Raw genomic sequence first — 18786 nt, 5'->3', positions numbered from 1 at the left:
CTGGAGCCAGTGCTGGTAGGAGCAGCTGAACTGCAGTTGATAAACTTCTGGAGACTCAGCATGAACTTGCAGGAGAGTTAAAACTCTGAAGGCACCAGGCACAGTGGCTCATGCCTGTAATCCCAGCACTTTGGGAGGCCGAGGCAGGCAGATCAACTGAAGTCAGGAGTTTGAGACCAGCCTGACCAACATGGAGAATCCCCATCTCTACTAAAAATACAAAATTAGCCGGCATGGTGGCACATACTACTCAGCCTCCCAGCTACTCAGGAGGCTGAGGCAGGAGAATCACTTGAACCTGGGAAGCGGAGGTTGCAGTGAGCCAAGATCATGCCATTGCACTTCAGCCTAGGCAACAAGAGTGAAACTCTGCCTCCCCTCCCCACAAAAAAAAAAAAATACTCTGGAGGCTCAGTCTTGCAGGGGGAGGACATTTTCATGAGTTTTACCTCTAGGAATTCCTCTAGGCTCTTACAGTGAAGATCAGGGAAAAATCCTTTATACTTCAGTCAGGGGTGGGAAAAAGTAACTATCTGAAATATAGTTGACCTTGAACAACACAGGTTGAACTGCAAGGGTCCACTTATATACAGATTTTCTTCCTCCAGTACCACCCCCAAGACAGCAAGACCAACCCCTCTCTATTAGTTTATTCTCATACTCTTATAAAACTACCTGAGACTGAGTAATTTATGAAGAAAAGAGGTTTCATTGACTCACAGAGGTTTCATTGACTCACAGTTCCAGCATGGCTGGAAGGCCTCAGGAAACTTACAGTCGTGGTGGAAGGCGAAGGGGAAGCAAGCACATCTTCTAAGAGTGAGGGGAGAAGCAACATACTTTAACACCATCAGATCTCATGAGAACTCACTCACTATCCCAAGAAGAGCAAGGTGAAATCCGCCCCCAAGATCCAATCACCTCCTACCAGGCCCCTCCTCCACCACCCAGGGATTATAGTTTGAGATGAGATTTGGGTGGGGACACAAACCACATCACCATCCTGTTCCCCTGCCTCCTTGGTCTACTGAACATGAAGACTTAGAGGATGAGACTTTTATGAAGATCCACTCCCAGTTTTCATTCTTCTTCTTATTATTATTATTGAGACAGGGTCTTTTTCTATTGCTCAGGCTGGAGTGCAGTGGCACTGTCATGGCTCACTGCAGCCTTGACCTCCCAGCCTCAATCAATCCTCCTGCCTCAGCCTCCTGAGTAGCTAAGACAACAGGCACACACCATCACATCCAGCTAATTTTTGTATTTTTTGCAGAGACAGGGTTTCACGATGCTGCCCAGGCTGGTCTTGAACTCCTGGGATCTAGCAATTCACCTACCTTGGCCTCTGAAAGTGCTGGAATCACAGGTGTGAGCCACTTCACCCAGCAGTGATTTTCTTAATAACATTTTCTTTTTATTTTTTTGAGACGGAGTTTCGCTCTTATTACCCAGGCTGGAGTGAAATGGCACGATCTTGGCTCACTGCAACCTCCGCCTCCTGAGTTCAAGCAATTCTGCCTCAGCCTCCCAAGTAGCTGGGACTACAAGCATGCGCCACCATGCCCAGCTAATTTTTGTATTTTTAGTAGAGAAGGTGTTTCACAATGTTGACCAGGATGGTCTCAATCTCTTGGCCTCGTGATCCACCCACCTCGGCCTCCCAAAGTGCTAGGATTATAGGCATGAGCCACCGTGCCTGGCCAACAACATTTTCTTATCTCTGGCTTACTTTATTGTAAGAATACAGCATATAATACATATAATGTACAAAATGTTTGTTAATCAACTGTTTATGTTATCAGTAAGGCTTCTGGTCAATAGTAAGCTATTAATAGTTAAGTTCTTGAGAAGTCAAAACTTACACTTGAATTTTTAACTATGCAGGAGGGTAGGGGGGTGTCAGTCCCCCTAAGCAAGAGTCAACTATGACCAGGAGATTCTGTTCTCCTTAACAAAAGCCTACCTTCAAGGAAAACCACCTTACCAGAGCCCAGCCCATCTGGGTTTTACCAGAGTATAATCAACATGAGGGAAGGGAAAATACCCAACTCTAACCCCATCTCAACTTCCTTTGTCACCTGAAGGGGAGAGGGAGGGTGAAGGGGTCCTGAGATGATAGTCCAGGGACAAAGGCTCACTGAAGGGCCAAGGCCTAATCCTAAATGGATAGAACACCTCCCCTCCCCTACACCTTACCATCACATCAGCAGGGCCCCTATATAGATTACAGCTGAAAGAATTACAAGCCTCAGATCCTATGTAAGAAAAAGTCCCTGAGGAAACCCAAAGACAGCAGAGGAGAGAAAAATAAGATTATTAGAGATAATTTTAACCTCTGACACTTCTGACTAGAAGCAAACAGCAAACACAGCCACTGCTAGCCGGAGTTTCACAAAACCCGAAGTCCCAGTTCCTACCTCGTTTCCTCGTAACTGGACATCATAACTGGATATCATAAAAAAAATTACAAGGCATGCTAAAAATCAAAAAACACAGTCAGAGGAGACAAAGTAAACACCAGAGCCAGACTCAGATATGGCAGAGCTTTGGGAAATACCAAACCAAGAATTTTAAATATCAGCAATTACTACACTAAGAGCTCTAAGAGAAGTAACCTTTGAGTCTGTCTAGAGGGGTGCTAGAGCTCAGTGTATGAGAATGGACTCTGGAGACAGCTGCCTGGATTTGAGCCCAATTCCACACACTAGCTGTGTGAACTTGAGAAGTTACCTAATCAATTTCTGCCTCAATGTCCATTATGAGAAGTGAATTAATTGCCCAAATTTTTTTAGAAAAGCATGCCTAAGCCAACGCAAGAATGTCTTACAATGGTTGCTATATAGATCAAAATTACCTATTTATTCTTTTAAAGTAAGGGCTGTGTGTTAGTTGCTGCTGCTACTGTTATTACCTAATTCAGAGATGGGCAAATGGGGGACAGGGAGGAACAACATGCAAGCTTAGCTGCTGACAGAGCCAACACCAGACATCAGACCATCTTGCTCCAATCACTTTCATCTCATGGATTGTAATCAGTCTGACTTCTCCTGCCAGTTGTCCCTTCAAAAGCTATTTTTTTCGTGGTTTTGTAACCACCCAATGGGTTCACCTTGTCCGTGGCCTAGACAGAGCCAATTTCTCAAAACAAGAGAATTGCAACAGAGAAAAAGAAATTCATGCAGAGCTGACTGTGCAGGAGACTACAGTTTTATTTTTACTCAAATCAGTCTCCCCAAGCATTTGAGAGCAGAGTTTTTAAGGACAACTTAGTGGGTGGAAGGAAGCCAGTGAGCCAGGTGGGCTGACTGACCAGGGATGAAATCACAGGAAGTCAAGGCTGTGTTCTTGTGCTGAGTCAGTTCCTGGGTGGGGCCACAAGATCAGATGAGCCAGTTTACCAATCTGGGTGATGCCAGCTGATCCGTCAAGTGCATGGTCTGCAAAATATCTCAAGCACTGATCTTAGGAGCAGTTTAGGGAGGGTCAGAATCTTATAGTCTCCAGCTGCATGACTCCTAAACCATCATTTCCAATCTTGCAGCTGTTAGTCCTACAAAAGCAACCTAGTTCCCAGGCAAGGAGATCTGCTTTGGGAAAAGGCTATTATCCTCTTTGTCTTAAACTATAAGTTTCTCCGAAAGTGAGTTCAGCCTATGCACAGGAATGAACAAGGACACGTTAGAGGTTAGAAGTAAGAGGAAGTCGATTAAGTTAGATCTCTCTGACTGTCTCAGTCATAATTTTGCAAAGGCGATTTTCGTTTTGCAGTTATTTATGAAATGCTGATGGTTGCCAACAACTGAACAACACTCTCTTCCTATGGACTTCATGATGTAAATTGTGAAGCTTTCTCAGAGGTGGATACCAGTATAGGAGAGGCCATAATGGCATTTATTCATACTTTTTAGAAAACAAATTAGCAGTCCAAAATTAACGGAAACAAATTTTGCTTTACCAATAATAAACAACAGTTCCTTTACAGAAAATATTAAAGATACAAATACCAAAATATATTCAGGTACCTTCCAGCAAATTTTCAACTGCTATTAATCACAGATTAATCATAGATTATTACCATTCTGGTTTCCCTGCAGTTTTTAAATAATTTTAATTTTTCCTCCTAATTACTAATACTTCATGGTTTGAAAATCTGAGCCTTAAAACCAGTTCCTAGAGGTTTTTGAGATATAATTTCCAATTAAGCATTTTTATCATAAATAGAATGTTTTTGTATACATCTAGAAAATCCGTGAAGACATTAAGAAGACTTAAATTAGCCATTGTTGTTGACTTTTGACAATCAGACATTCTTAGTTATGTGAGCTTAGTTCTTGACTACAGCTGCATGTTTCTGCAAGAAAGAGAAACTGGATTTTGCTCCCCAACCCTGTCTTTCTCCTGCAGCCTGGATTATGCTGGGAAAGTCATAACAGAGTCACTATGCACAACCATAGGCCTCATGTCTTCCTTTCTTTTAAAAGTTAACTTTTCAAGGGGTTAAAAATGTAATTTATGCAGAAGGTAGAGAATGACCACGTGTCAAAAAGTTTTTTTCTACACATTAATAAGAGTAGAAAAGCAAGATAGCAGCAAGATGGCAAGCTGGCTCAAGGAGCATTTGAGGAAATGGGTATGGATAGGTATTTGAGAAAAGAATGTTAATGACTACTATTTTTTGGTTGTCTTTTTTTTTTTTGAGACAGAATCTTGCTGTCACCCAGACTAGAGTGCAGTGGCACTATCTTGGCTCAGTTCAACCCCTGCCTTCCAGGTTCAAGCAATTCTCCTGCTTCAGCCTCCCAAGTAGTGAGGATTACAAGCATGCATCACCACACCTGGCTAATTCTTTTGTGTTTTTAGTAAAGACAGGGTTTACCGTATTGGCCAGGCTGATCCACTTGACCTCAGGTGATCTACCCATCTTGGCCTCCCAAAGTGCTGGGATTACAGGTGTGAGCCCCCACACCCCACTAGTGACTACCATTTATAATGCAGTAACTTGGATGAGATCTTGGAACAGAAAAGGGGGCATTAGGAAATCTGAATAAAGTATAGGCTTTAGTTAATAAGAATTGATCCATGTTCATCAATTGTGACAAATGCACCATATTAACATAAGCTTAATGATAGGAAAAAGTGGATATGAGGCAAGTAGCAACCCTCTGTACTTATGTGGCTTAACAGTCAGACAGGCTTATTTTGGGGGAGCAAACCCGAGAGGGGCTTCTGGCTGATTTCAGTCAGGAGCACTCTCTCTTACTGAGAGTATATATTGGTTTTAGGGTAAGGGGGTTTATCACAAGCTTTAAACTGTGTCGGGGAGAAGTTTATGGCAGGGTTGGAATGTCTCTGGGTGGAGGTGAGGTTATCTTTTGAGCTGACATCTTTCTGGCTAGTGGGGGAGGTTATCTCAGGGCTGGCACATCCTGGTCAGGGAAGGATCTGGAATGTTTCTGGTCAGAGATATCATTTGATAGTCATGCTGACCTTCGCCATTAGGCTTTGATTTTAGGCAGTTTTCAATCAAGGTGAACATAAAATGACAGTGTCTGCCCAAGAGGGCAATATTCCTGCTCTGTCAGGCACCATCTTCACAGAGTGCAGGTAGTATATTTTTTATACATACACTTTGAAGATAATACATCACAAAACTGTTTTAGATTTACAAAAAAAGATAACTATTCTAAAGTTTTAAAGATTTTATTTAAAAAAATGAAAAAATGTTAACATAAGAGCTCTAGGTTATATGAAACAGGTTAATGTCTAAACACACTGAAGCAGTAATAATAACCTTTCAGGTTTTTTCTACCAGACAGTTTATTTGCATCACTTGCAGACAAATACCCCAAGATAACATGTAGCTTCACAGACTTGGGCCCTTTAATCATTAATAGATCGAAAGTCAAACAAGAACATTTCCCTAAATATTTAAATAATCTTTAGATAGACCTGTGAACAATGCTCCAAATGACTGTGAAGGGACACGTCTTCCCCCTTGAGCTTTATTTCTAAGTTTTGAACATAAAATTAGCTTTAAAAAAAATAGTTTGTCTGCTGAATATATTTAGACCTTCTAAAATAGCAGACAATTCAACTTTAATCCAACTTTCTTGACATTGCGAGATATTGCTGAAGCCTGGGAAGCAGGTTTTTCAATAGGGCTGCCAAGTTTAGCACATAAAAATGCCAGATGCTCTGGTAAATTTGAATTGCAGATAAACAAATAATATATTGTAAATATAATAAACAATGAATAAGTTTTAGTATAAGTAGGTCCCAAATATCACATGGCTTCACATTATTATTTCTTTGGGTTCACCCAGTTCTTATACACTATGAAACGTTCCCTTAGCAACAAACTGCGAAAGTAGCAGACACATGCACTTTGAATCCATTCATATTTTCAGCTTCTTATATTCTCTACAAACACAAAACTAATGTTTGAATACTGTACTCCATTTGTGTTGCTCTAAAATGACCAATTTAAAATATCACAGGGGATCTCGGGTTAGATGATACGGGAAGACAATGAGATAGTTCTGTAGCCTTACAACACCTGGGGTTTGGCTCTTGGTGAGACAAAGGTAATCCCGATTACGATTACTCACCGTGTTTCTGACCTTCCCAAGGCAAGGACTTGAATAAGGCCCTATTGTCTATACTGACCTAATTCAAAGTTCTTTGCGGCTTACCTCGTGCTAATCACTACAAGTCGTCTCCAGCTGCTCTTCGGTGTTGGTTGTTTCACATCCTGATCCCAGCCGGTAGTTGGAAGATTTCCTGATCATTTCTGATAAAATAAAATTTACTTCAGTTTTTCTTTCAGGCATAACTGAGAACCTTTAACCATAACTGCATTTTACCCTTTCTCTGTTTAACAAGAGTGACAAAAACCATGGTAGACATTTTTTCTATACCAGAAATAGAAGTCAAATGTGTATGCTGTTCTCCAAAATGAAAGCATATCTCAGAAATTCACCTCATTCAGAACAATGAATTTGCAAACTCTTGTCTCACCTTTAGAACCTTCTTAACTTGAGCCAGTGAGAAATCAAGCTCAGTAGTCAGCGACGGGTCCATCGCAGAGGCGCAGATATGCACCTACCGTTCTCCCCAGTGACTGACCACGGTGACACCAAGAAGCAGATCCGACGCACTGTCCCATTCACCTCCTCTCCCGGGGCCATGCTCCCTCAGGCACGGGAAAATGTAAGCTGTAGAGACCGTTATTTCAACTTTGATTAGAGTAAAATAGTACCTCTTCTAGAACTCAGGCTCCTCATTCCATTCCCATCTCAGGTGGTGGATCCTAATTAACTCAACCATCAGAATTTGTCTTTCTTCAGACGGTAAGTGAATTAGTAAAGGAGGTACTCAGGCAGAGAGAAAGGCACTCAGAACAGATGGTCTGAAGGGTATGAAGATATAAAGAAGAAAGAGGTCATCTGTAGCTGAGCGTCCACGAATAGTGATTAAATAATACTATGTAAATTGGTAATAATAATGTCTAATGAAATTCCCAAGGCTGGGTGTTGTTGCTCAGGCCTGTAATCTAAGCACTTTAGGAGGCCAAGGTGGGCGGATCACTTGAGGTCAGAAGTTCGAGACTAGACTGGCCAACATGGCAAAATCCCATCTCTACTAAAAATACAAAAATTAGCCGGACACCCAACTCATGGCAACCTTGAGTTCTAACAAATTGTTAAGAAAGAATATTTGTGGTGTTACACAGACTCTTTAGACATTTATAAATGGAAGAGAGGGCACAATCCCCAACTCCTTCACTTTTTATGGCACTAGCATAAACTGGACATGAAATTCAGTGAAGATAGTGCAAAAAAGAAAAGTTTGAACATAGATACAAAAATCCTGAAAAACAAAATTAACAGACTGCATTTATTAATATATTAAAAATATGCAAATATGCCCAGGCACGGTGGCTCATGCCTGTGGTCTCAGCTACTCGAGAGCCTGAGGTGGGAAGATCAATTGATCCCCAGAGGTATAGGTTGCAGTGAGCTGTGATCACGCCACTGCACTCCAGCTTGGGCAACAGAACAAAACTCTGTATCAAAAGAAAATGAGAAAACACTAACAATGTCTAAGTATATAAAAATCAAACTGGGTTTATCCCAGGAATTGAAGGTTGAGTTAACATTGCAAAATTATTTCGTGTAAACAATAACAGATTAAAGAAGAAAAATGTCAGTAAATACAGAAAAACAGCTTTGATCAAAATCAAAATTAATATACCTCTCTTTTTTTTTTTCTTTTCTTTTTTTTTTTTTTTTTTTTGAGACACTCACTCTGTTGCCCAGGCTGGAGTGCAGTGGTCCAATCTCGGCTCACTGCAATCTTCACCTCCCAGGTTCAAGTGATTCTCCCACCTCAGCCTCTAAAACAGCTGGGATTACAGGTGTACACCACCAAGCCAGGCTAATTTTTGTATTTTTAGTAAAGATGGGGTTTCACCATGTTAGCCAGGCTGGTCTCCCAACTCCTGGCCTTGTGATTCACCCACCTCAGCCTCCCAAAGTGCTGGAATTAAGGCGAGAGCCACCGTGCTGGACCAAAATTAATCTCTATGTTTACAATTCATAGCAAATTAGGAATGGAGGAAACTTTAATGTGATGAGGACATCTATTAAAAAATTACAGTAAATGTCATGCTTACAGTTGAAATAATGACAGCCTTTGGGATCAGCACATAACAAGGCTGCTTGTTATCAACTCTTCTGATCAACTCTATACTGGACATTCTAGCTAACATATTAAAGCAACAAAAAGAAATTGAAAAGAAAGAGAAAACTTTCAGAAGATGTACACTAAAACTATGTACTTATGTCCAAATTTACCCACTGATAAATTATTGAAATTAATAAGAGAATTTATCTATTTAGCTGGACACAAAATCAATATACCGAAATGAATTGTAGTCTATAAGTAGCAAATAATCAGAAAAATTAAATTTTAGAGACATCACTTACAGTCACATCAAAAACTATAACATTTCCAGATACAAAGATGTGTAAGACCTCTACAAAGGAAACTAAGTTTGTTTTGAGAGACATTGAAAAAGACTTTTTAAAATGCAGAGATAATTGTGCTCATAAGACTCATTCCTGTTTAGTCACGAAATTAATTGATTGATTTGATGTCACTCTAAACAAAATCACAGCAACTTTTTGTTTTTGTAGAAACTGACAAACTGATTTGAAAATATGTGTGTAAATGCAAATGTCCAGGAATAGCCAATCCACTCCTGAAGTTGTAAAAAAAAGAAAAAACAACATGAAAAGATTTGCTTTTATCAGATATCCAAACATACTACAAAGCTTTGAGAATTAAGCCGGCGTGCATTGGCTCAGAGACAAACACACTAATAAAACAGTTCAGAAGGCAGAAACAGACCCCATACTTAATAGAGACTTGATAATGTAACCACCCAATGGGTTCACCTTGCCCACTGCCTAGACAGAGCTGATTTATGAAGACAGGGGAACTGCAGTAGAGAAAGAGTAATTCACTCAGAGCCAGCCGTGTAGGAGACCAGAGTTTTCTTATTAGTCAAATCAGTCTCCCTGAGCATTCAGGGAGCAGAGTTTTCAAGGACAACTTGGTAGGTAGAAGAAAGTCCGAAGCCCGTGAGCCAGGAGGGCTAATTGGTGACGTAGGAGATGAAATCATGGGAAGCTGAAGCTGTCCTCTTGCACAGTCAGTTCCTGGGTGGGGGCCACAAAATCAGATGGGCCATTTTATTGATCTGCGTAGCACCAGCTGGTCTGTCAAGTGTAGATATTTGTTGAGATATTTGGTCTGCAAAATATCTCAAGCACTGATCTTATGAGCAATCTAGGGAGGGTCAGAATCTTGTAGCTTCCAGCTGTGTTACTTCTAAACCATAATTTCTAATCTTGTGGTTAATTTGTCAGTCCTACAAAGGTAACCTAGTCCCCAGGCAAGAAGGAGATCTGCTTTCAGAAAGGGCTGTGGTCATCTTTGCTTTGAACTATGAACTAAGTTCCTCCCAAAGTTAGTTCAGCCTATGTCCAGGAAGGAACAAGGACAAACTAAAGGGTAGAACCAAGATGGAGTGAGTCAGGTTAGATCTCTTTCCCTGTCTCAGTCATAATTTTACAAAGGCATTTTCAGTCAGGGACAGAGATGGAACAGCAGACAGGAAAGAAAGAATTTTTCAGTAGATAATCCAGGGGCAACTGGACCCCTCTACAAAAATAGACTGCATGCCAAAATCAATTCAAAAGGAAGTAAAGACCTAAAGATGAAGAGAAAAACTATAAAACTTCTAAAATATAACATAGAAGACTGTCTTTATTACTGCTAAGTGAGGTTAATTAAAAGATAAAAACAAACACAAACTCAAAACAGCTAGAAAGATATCTTCATTGCTAAGTCACTACATGGAGGGCATGACCAGTTTACCATCTCCTGCATTGTAAAAGATCAGAAAAACATTTCTGAGGCCAGATGCCGTGGCTCATGCCTGTCATCCCAGCACTTTGGGAGGCTGAGGTGGGTGGATTGCTTGAGGCCAGGGGTTCAAGACCAGCCTGGTTAACATAGCAAAACCCTGTCTCTACTAAAAATACAAAAATTAGCCAGGCATGGTAGCACAGGCCTGTGGTCCCAGCTACTCTGGAGGCAGAGGCAGGAGAATCACGTGAACCCAGAAGGTGGAGGTTGCAGTGAGCTGAGGTCACACGGCTGCACTCCAGCCTGAGCAACAGAGCAAGACCATTTCAAAAAACAAAATTCTGAAAGTGAATTCATCATATATTCATAGTATTTCTGACACAGGAGTTAGGAAGAAATTACTTAGGTAGATACTGAGGGTACTGGAGTCCCTGCTAAAGATTTCCTTTTAATAACAAACAGCCCCCAAATCATTTCCTTTTCTAACAAAAAGCAGCCTGTAAAATGGAGCTGCAAACATAGGCAAGCAAGCTGAAGGCTTGCACAGGTGAATACCAGCAGCTGTTCAATGAAAAAGGCTACCTGGGACCAGGCATGCTCAAGATGGCGGCTCCATCTTGTCTTTTTGCCAGCCATGTGTACAGCATGGAGAAGACAAGATGGCGCTGGCCAAGTGTAAAACTCATTTGCATAATACGATTAGGGTGGGACAACCAGCCTTCCTTGCCACTATGTAAACGTCACACCTGGTCCAACCAATATGGGGGCCCTATGTAAATCAGACGCCGCCTCCTCAAGCCTGCCTATAAAACCTGCTGCGTCCACCGCAGGCCAGCTTTTGCCTTTCAGATGCCTCTCTCAAAGCAGACAGTGCTGCCCTCCTCTCTCCTTTCTTCTGCCTATTAAACTTTCCGCTCCTTAACCCACCCACATGTGTCCCTGTTGTTACTCTTTTATATATATATATAAAGATGGGGTTTCACCATATTGGTCAGGCTGGTCTCAAACTCCTGACCTCAGGTGATCCGCCCACTTCAGCCTCCCAAAGTGCTGGGATTACAGGATTACAGGCATGAGCCACCTTGCCTGGCTCTCTTTATTTTTTTTTTAATTGCATTTTAGGATTTGGGGTACATGTGAAGAACATGCAAGATTGTTGCATAGGTACACACGTGGCAACGTGATTTGCTGCCTTCCTCCCCTTCACCTATATCTGGCATTTCTCCCCATGCTATCTCTCCCCAACTCCCCACCCCCCGCTGTCTCTCCCCTATTTCACCCCAACAGACCCCAGTGTGTGATCTTCTCCTCCCTGTGCCCATGTGTTCTCATTGTTCAACACCCACTCGTGAGTGAGAACATGCAGTGTTTGATTTTCTGTTCTTGTGTCAGTTTGCTGAGAATGATGGTTTCCAGGTTCATCCACGTCCCTACGAAGTACACGAACTCATCGTTTTTGATGGCTGCATAATATTCCATATTGTATATGTGCCACATTTTCCCTGTCCAGTCTATCATCGATAGGGATTTTGGTTGATTCCAGGTCTTTGCTATTGTAAACAGTGCTGCAATGAACATTCGTGTGCATGTGTTCTTATAGTAGAACGATTTATAGTCCTTTGGATATATACCCAGTAATGGGATTGCTGGGTCAAATGGAATTTGTATTTCTAGGTCCTTGAGGAATCACCACACTGTCTTCCACAATGGTTGAACTAATTTACACTCCCACCAACAGTGTAAACGTTTTCCTATTTCTCCACATCCTCTCCAGCATCTGTTGTCTCCAGATTTTTTAATGATCCCCATTCTAACTGGCGTGAGACAGTATCTCAATGTAGTTTGGATTTGCATCTCTCTAATGACCAGTGACGATGAGCATTTTCCATATGTTTGTTGGCCTCATGTATGTCTTCTTCACTCTAATGACTCTTTTGCCGTGCAGAAGCTGTGGGGTTTCATTAGGTCCCATTTGTCTATTTTGGCTTTTGTTGCCAGTGCTTTTGGTGTTTTGGTCATGAAGTCCTCGCCTATTTTTTTTTTTTTTTTTTGAGACAGAGTCTCACTCCAGCACCAGGCACCAGGCTGGAGTGCAGCAGCGCAATTTTGGCTCACTGCAACCTCCACCTCCCAGGTTCTAGCAATTCTCCTGCCTCAGCCTCCCGAGTAGCTGGGACTACAGGCGCATACCACCACACCCAGTTAATTTTTGTATTTTTAGTAGAACGGGATTTCACCATGTTGGCCAGGATGGTCTCCATCTCTTGTCCTCGTGATCTGCCCGCCTCGGCCTCCCAAAGTGCTGGGATTACAGGCTCCTGTTGTTACTCTCTGCAGGAGACAATGAACCCTGGATATTTACACCAGACAAGGAAGCCTCTTCATTTCTTTTTTTATTTTAGCAAGATCTACTAAACAAATTTGGAAACTTCTTGGGTTCATTTAATTCTCCTTTCATAAAATATCTGGGTTTTTCTTCTCTTGGTGGAAAAGTATTTTTTCACACTTAGAGCATGGCTCTCTTTTCATTCCAGCCTGTTCATTCATTCTCATTATTTTCTCTTTTACTTCTCCCTACAGGAAGCATATAAAATGAACTTCCTTAAAGTAGGACTTATTCACTTATGACATATTCCATTAATATGTGCTCATAGAAATGTTTTTGAACGGAAAGAGAAAATCTGTTTCTGAAATATTTCTAATCTAGCTTAATATTTATCCTTACATTATGATTACATAAATTATAATTTAGGATTACCTATACTTGTTTACCTGGTCTCTTTTTCCAATATTTCTGAATAACTACATTAAAGAAATTAACAGATACAACATGCATGGTTCTCTGAGGAAAGAAAAAAACTAAATTTTGCTTCAAAATTCACATACTGAGGAACAAACTTGAATGTTTACTTTTTTTTTTTTTAGGTTTTTAAAGTACAGATTAGCATAACACCAAATGATTTAGACAGAGTAATATCTCTACTTCCACGTCTCTCCCCTACGATTCATTCTCCTTTGCTTCCCCAGAGAAAGGGGTGCATGTAAGACTATTCCTATTCAGCCCCCACTTTGTTATAAAATCAAAGACCTAAGTAAACAGAGAGGAATTCTGCTTTAAGCTGAGAGATCTGTCATCATAATCACATAGTAAAAGTAATTTACTAAAGATAAGCATTTAAGCCCTAAATTTTTATCAACAGAAATGTTTCTTAAAGCATGAAGACTTTTACTGTTTCCCACAGTTAGAAAATGCCAATAAAATTTTCATTGCCTGTTATCGTAATAAAATGAATACTGCTTTATTTCATTTTCTGAATTCTGCCTTCATTTTCTTCAGTAAGACTGAACATTGCACTTAGAAACAGACATATCTGAAAATATATTCAACTATGTATTTATCTCACCTTTCAAGGTGAAATTTCAGATTTTAAAATTGTAGTTATCTCAGATGATTACCAGAATGGGGTGTAATGATATCTTGCATTTATGACTATTGATGTGCCTTTTTATAGATTCATTTTTATGTTGAACTACTTATTTTATATGCATTGATGAGCATAATTGTAATTAGTTGTCTAGTTTGGTAAATGAGTACCTGGGATAATTTATGAGTGCTTCTAATTTTTTTCTTTATGTCTTCTAAAAAAATGGGAGACATGTACAGAACGTGCAGGTTTGTTACATAGATATAGGTGTACCCTGGTGGTTTGCACCTATTGACCCATCCTCTAAGTTCCTTCTCCTCACCCCCAACCCCAACAGGCGCTGGTTATGTTGTTGCCCTCTCTGTGTCTATGTGTTCTCAATGTTCAACCCCAACTTATGAGTGAGAACATGAGGTATTTGGTTTTCTGTTCCTATGTTAGTTTGCTGAGGATGGTGGCTTCCAGCTTCATCCATGTCCCTGCAAAGGACATGATCTCATTCATTTTTATGGCTGCATAGTATTCCATGGTGTATATGTGCCACATTTTTCTTACCCAGTCCAATACTGATGGGCATTTGGGTTGGTTCCATGTCTTTACTATTGTAAATAGTGCTGCAAGAAACATGTGTGCATGTGTCTTTACAGTAGAATGATTTCTATTCCTTTGGGCATATACTCAGTAATGGGATTGCTGAGTTAAATGGTATTTCTGGTCCTAGATCCTTGAGGAACTGCTACACTGTCTTCTATAATGGTTGAACTAATTTACTTTCCCACCAACAGTGTAAAAGCATTCCTATTTCTCCACAGCCTCCCCAGCAACTATTGTTTCCTGGCTTTTTAATAATCGCCATTCTGACTGGTGTGAGGTGGTCTCATTGTGGTTTTGATTTGCATTTCCCAGATGATCAGTGATGTTGAGCTGTTTTTCACATATTTGTTGGCCGTGAAATGTCTTCTTTTGAGAAGTGTCCATATTCTTTGCTCACTTTTTGATGGGGTTGTTTTTTCTTGTAAATATGTTTAAGTTCCTTATAAGTTCTGGATATCAGACCTTTCTCAGATGGGAAAATTGCAAAAATTTTCTCCCATCCTGTAGGTTGCCCGTTCACTCTGATGCTAGCTTCTTTTGTTGTGCAGAAGCTCTCTAGTTTAATTAGATCCCATTTGTCCATTTTGGCTTGAGTGCTTTTAATTTTTAGTTCAGGCTTGACATTTTGATATTGACTTGAGTACTTTCTATACCTTGCTGGATAGCTCTGATAACTCACACTTACAATGAAAAATATCCCTACAGATATTTATAAGCATAAAGTTAAGCCTGGAATTTATGCATTCAATATTTATTTTCTTCAAAGTATAATGAGTTTCTGCTGCTCAGAAAGGACTCTCCAACCTGAAAAGCAATTTCTAAAAGTATCTGTTTTCTTCAAATCAACTATATTAGTTATGAATTAGAAACCTAATTTATTTTAAAACCTTAAAGTCTATTTCTAACACTTGCTATTTTATTTATAAATCTAACAAATTTTATATGAAAAAGAACAACCACTTTTATTTGTCCCTTTATTAATATTTCAATGAACTCTTACCTGACCAAATCATCTTCAAATGTTTAACATGACTTAGAAAATTAAATTCCCTTAGACATTTGAACTCTGATTACAAAATTAACACATCTGGTGCTCTCACTTCAAACACCTAAGAAAATGTCTAAGCTTAAGTTCAACCATAGCCCACCTCCAGACAAGAATTCATGCAAAAGGGGGCTGAGCGTGGTGGCTCATGCCAATAATCCCAGCACTTTTGGAGGCCGAGACGAGTAGATCACTCGAGGTCAGGAGTTCAAGACTAGCCTGGTCGACATGGTGAAACCCCATCTCTACCAAAAATACAAAAATTAGCCAGGCATGGCATAATCCCAACTACTTGGGATACTGAGGCAAGAGAATCACTTGAACCCAGAAGGCAGAGATTGCAGTGAGCTGAGATTGCACCACTGCACTCCAGCCTGGGCAACAGACCCAGACTCTGTTTCAAAATAATAATAATAATAATTCATGTAAAAATAATATGTTAGGAAAAAACGGTAATGAATTAGGGATAGGAAGTCGAGGAGGCCAAGTCATGGTGCAATGCCAAAGTCACATATAGAGTATCTTCAACTCAATCCCAGAGAAAGCTCTGGAGACAACATGGTTCACACTTGAGAACTGTCCTAATTAGCAGCAAAAAAGCAGAGAATTTATACCTCAGTGGCCATAGGCCAAAGGTGGCCCCAGGGAATTATTCTCAAGCATTTCCAGCTCTGGCCGCTGGAGGGCAGCCCTCCAACAAAGAGACATGGGTCCCTACTGGTGGGAGAGAAAACCCTCAGTAACTAGTGTGCCCTAAAATGGTGCAAGGTTCACAGAGGACGTGGGTAGAACACTGCCCACCCGTTGTACCAGCCAGATCCATTTGTGCCTCTCAAGGTAATCCTCTGTGACAGTGGCCAGGCACAATTTCTAGAAGAAAAGGCTTTGAAGAGAGAGATTAGTGGAACGAGTTCCTGCTGGTTGGCCCTCAGACTGTAACTGATTTTCATCTTTCTCCTCTACTCTCCATTCTAAATTCCCCTCATCCTAGGCCAGTATTTGTCTTATGGGTCATCTCTGAGGAGCCTGCACCCCTAGTTGTCACCTCCTTATCACACTGTAGTTGCTGTGTCTATTCAGTTATAAATGCACAGAACTAAGAGGGGCCCTGGTGGGTTCTATTTTTGTTTTGTTGTTTTGTTTTGTTTTTCGAGATAGAGTCTCGCTCTTGTCACCCAGGCTGGAGTGCAGTAGCACAATTTCAGCTCACTGCAACCTCCGCCTCAAGAGATTCTCCTGCCTCAGCCTTCCGAGTAGCTGGGACCACAGGCGCCCACCACCATGCCTGGCTAATTTTTGGTATTTTTAGTAGAGATGGGATTTCACCATGTTAGCCAGGCTGGTTTCAAACTCCTGACCTCAGGTGATCCACCCACCTCAACTTCCCAAAATGCCAGGATTACAGACGTGAGCCACCGCACCCAGCCGAGGTGGGTTCTAAACATGTGCCTCTCTGCCTCCATCATGTGGCAGTAAGCCTGTCTCCTCATGACAACCTATCACCTGTCAGCGTACTGACTCCCTCATCCCTGCTGTCCACTGCCAGGAGGAGATCAAATGACCTGACTAGTTGACACCCACAGCTTTAGGTGCGATGGAAACTGTATTGTATTCCCTATTGAAATGTCCTTCCTGCAAACCTTCAACAACCCAGCAGACGTGAATTACAAGTATAGGAAGCCTGCATCTGCCAAGTGGGTCTCTGAGGGTGATGGTGAGAAAGGCATACTGCTACTTCTGCCCCTTGGTTCCCAGACTTGTGTGTGCTGCCCCTTGGGGGCAGAGCACATGTGGTGATGGTTGATTCCAAGGTATGGACTGTTCCCTGAAAGACAGTAAGCCGACCCCACAGGTGTCATCTCAAGCTGGGGGCTCAAATGTATTTTCATCAGGCTGATAAACACAGCAAGATCTTGTCTCCACTTTATTTATATCTTTTCTTTTGGAAACGGAGTTTCACTCTCATCACCCAGGCTGGAGTGCAATGGCACGACCTCGGCTCGCTGCGACCTCTGCCTCCCGGGTTCAAGCAATTCTCCTGCTTCAGCCTCCCAAGTAGCTGGGGTTACAGGTGCCCACCACCACACCTTGCTAATTTTTGTATTTTTAGTAGAGACAGGGTTACACCATGTTGATCAGGCTAGTCTCAAACTCCTAACCTCAGGCGATCCACCCATCTCAGCCTCCCAAAGTGCTGGGATTACAGGCATGAGCCACTGTCTGGCTTCTACGTTAAAAAAAATTAAAAATTCATCAGGCGCAGTGGCATGTGCCTGTAGTCTGAGCTTCTCAGGAGGCTGAGGCGGAAGGATCACTCGAGTCCAGGAGTTCACAATCTCAGTGAGCTATGGGCACACCACTGCACTCAGGCCTAGACAACAGAGGGAGACCCTGTCTCAAAAAAAAAAAAAAGATAGCTTTTATTAGCACCACACTCTAACCAACTGAGCAAACCGGCCCCTAAGATATGCTTTTGAAAGGACACTCCAATATTCTTCCAGGTCAGGAGCTGGACCTGGCACAAGGATGGTTTAGCTAAAAGTGGACTGCTGCTGTGCTAGAACCAGCTCACAAGTGAGCTCTAGAAGGGGTGCGGAGGGGAAAGCCTCCCAGCATGCAGAACTTTCTCTTGGTATGAAGAGATATGTGCCACAAGAACAGGATACGAATATACATAGACTTGGCTGGGTGGTCGAAGACTGGCAGGTGGGAGAAGGGCAGTCTGAGAAGACTTGTGACAGGAGAGGGCTTAGCCAGGGGAACCCTTGGTCACGTGTTCATTGTTGCACCTACTTAGCTATAAAGTGAGCCCCTTGATGCAAGGCAACATCTTGCAAGATCTCCTGTCAATAAATTGAGCATTTTGTGTGCCCTTAGATAGTAGTGGCAGAGGCCAGGAGCGGTGGCTCACACCTGTAATCCCAGCACTTTGGGAGGCTGAGGCGGGTGGATCATGAGGTCAGGAGTTTGAGGCCAGCCTGACCAACATGGTGAAACCCCCTCTCTACTAAAAATACAAAAATGAGTTGAGCATGGTGATGCACACCTGTAGTCCCAGCTGCTCAGGAGGCTGAGGCAGAAGAATCGCTTGAACCTGGGAGGCAGAGGCTGCAGTGAGCTAAGATTGTGCCACTGCACTCCAGCCTGGGTGACAGAGAAAGACTCTACCTCAAAAATAAATAAAAAGATAGTAGTGGCAGAAAATTTAAACCCATATCTGGAAGCTATACCAATTCTAGTCACAAAAAAGTCACTGCCACGTTTCTAGGGTAGAAAGTCTCTGATATA

Source organism: Callithrix jacchus, chromosome 11 (genome assembly GCF_049354715.1).
Source record: "Callithrix jacchus isolate 240 chromosome 11, calJac240_pri, whole genome shotgun sequence".
NCBI classification, from domain to species: Eukaryota; Metazoa; Chordata; class Mammalia; order Primates; family Cebidae; genus Callithrix; species Callithrix jacchus.
The sequence above is the reverse complement of the archived record's forward strand: the minus strand, read 5'-3'. Positions refer to the sequence as shown.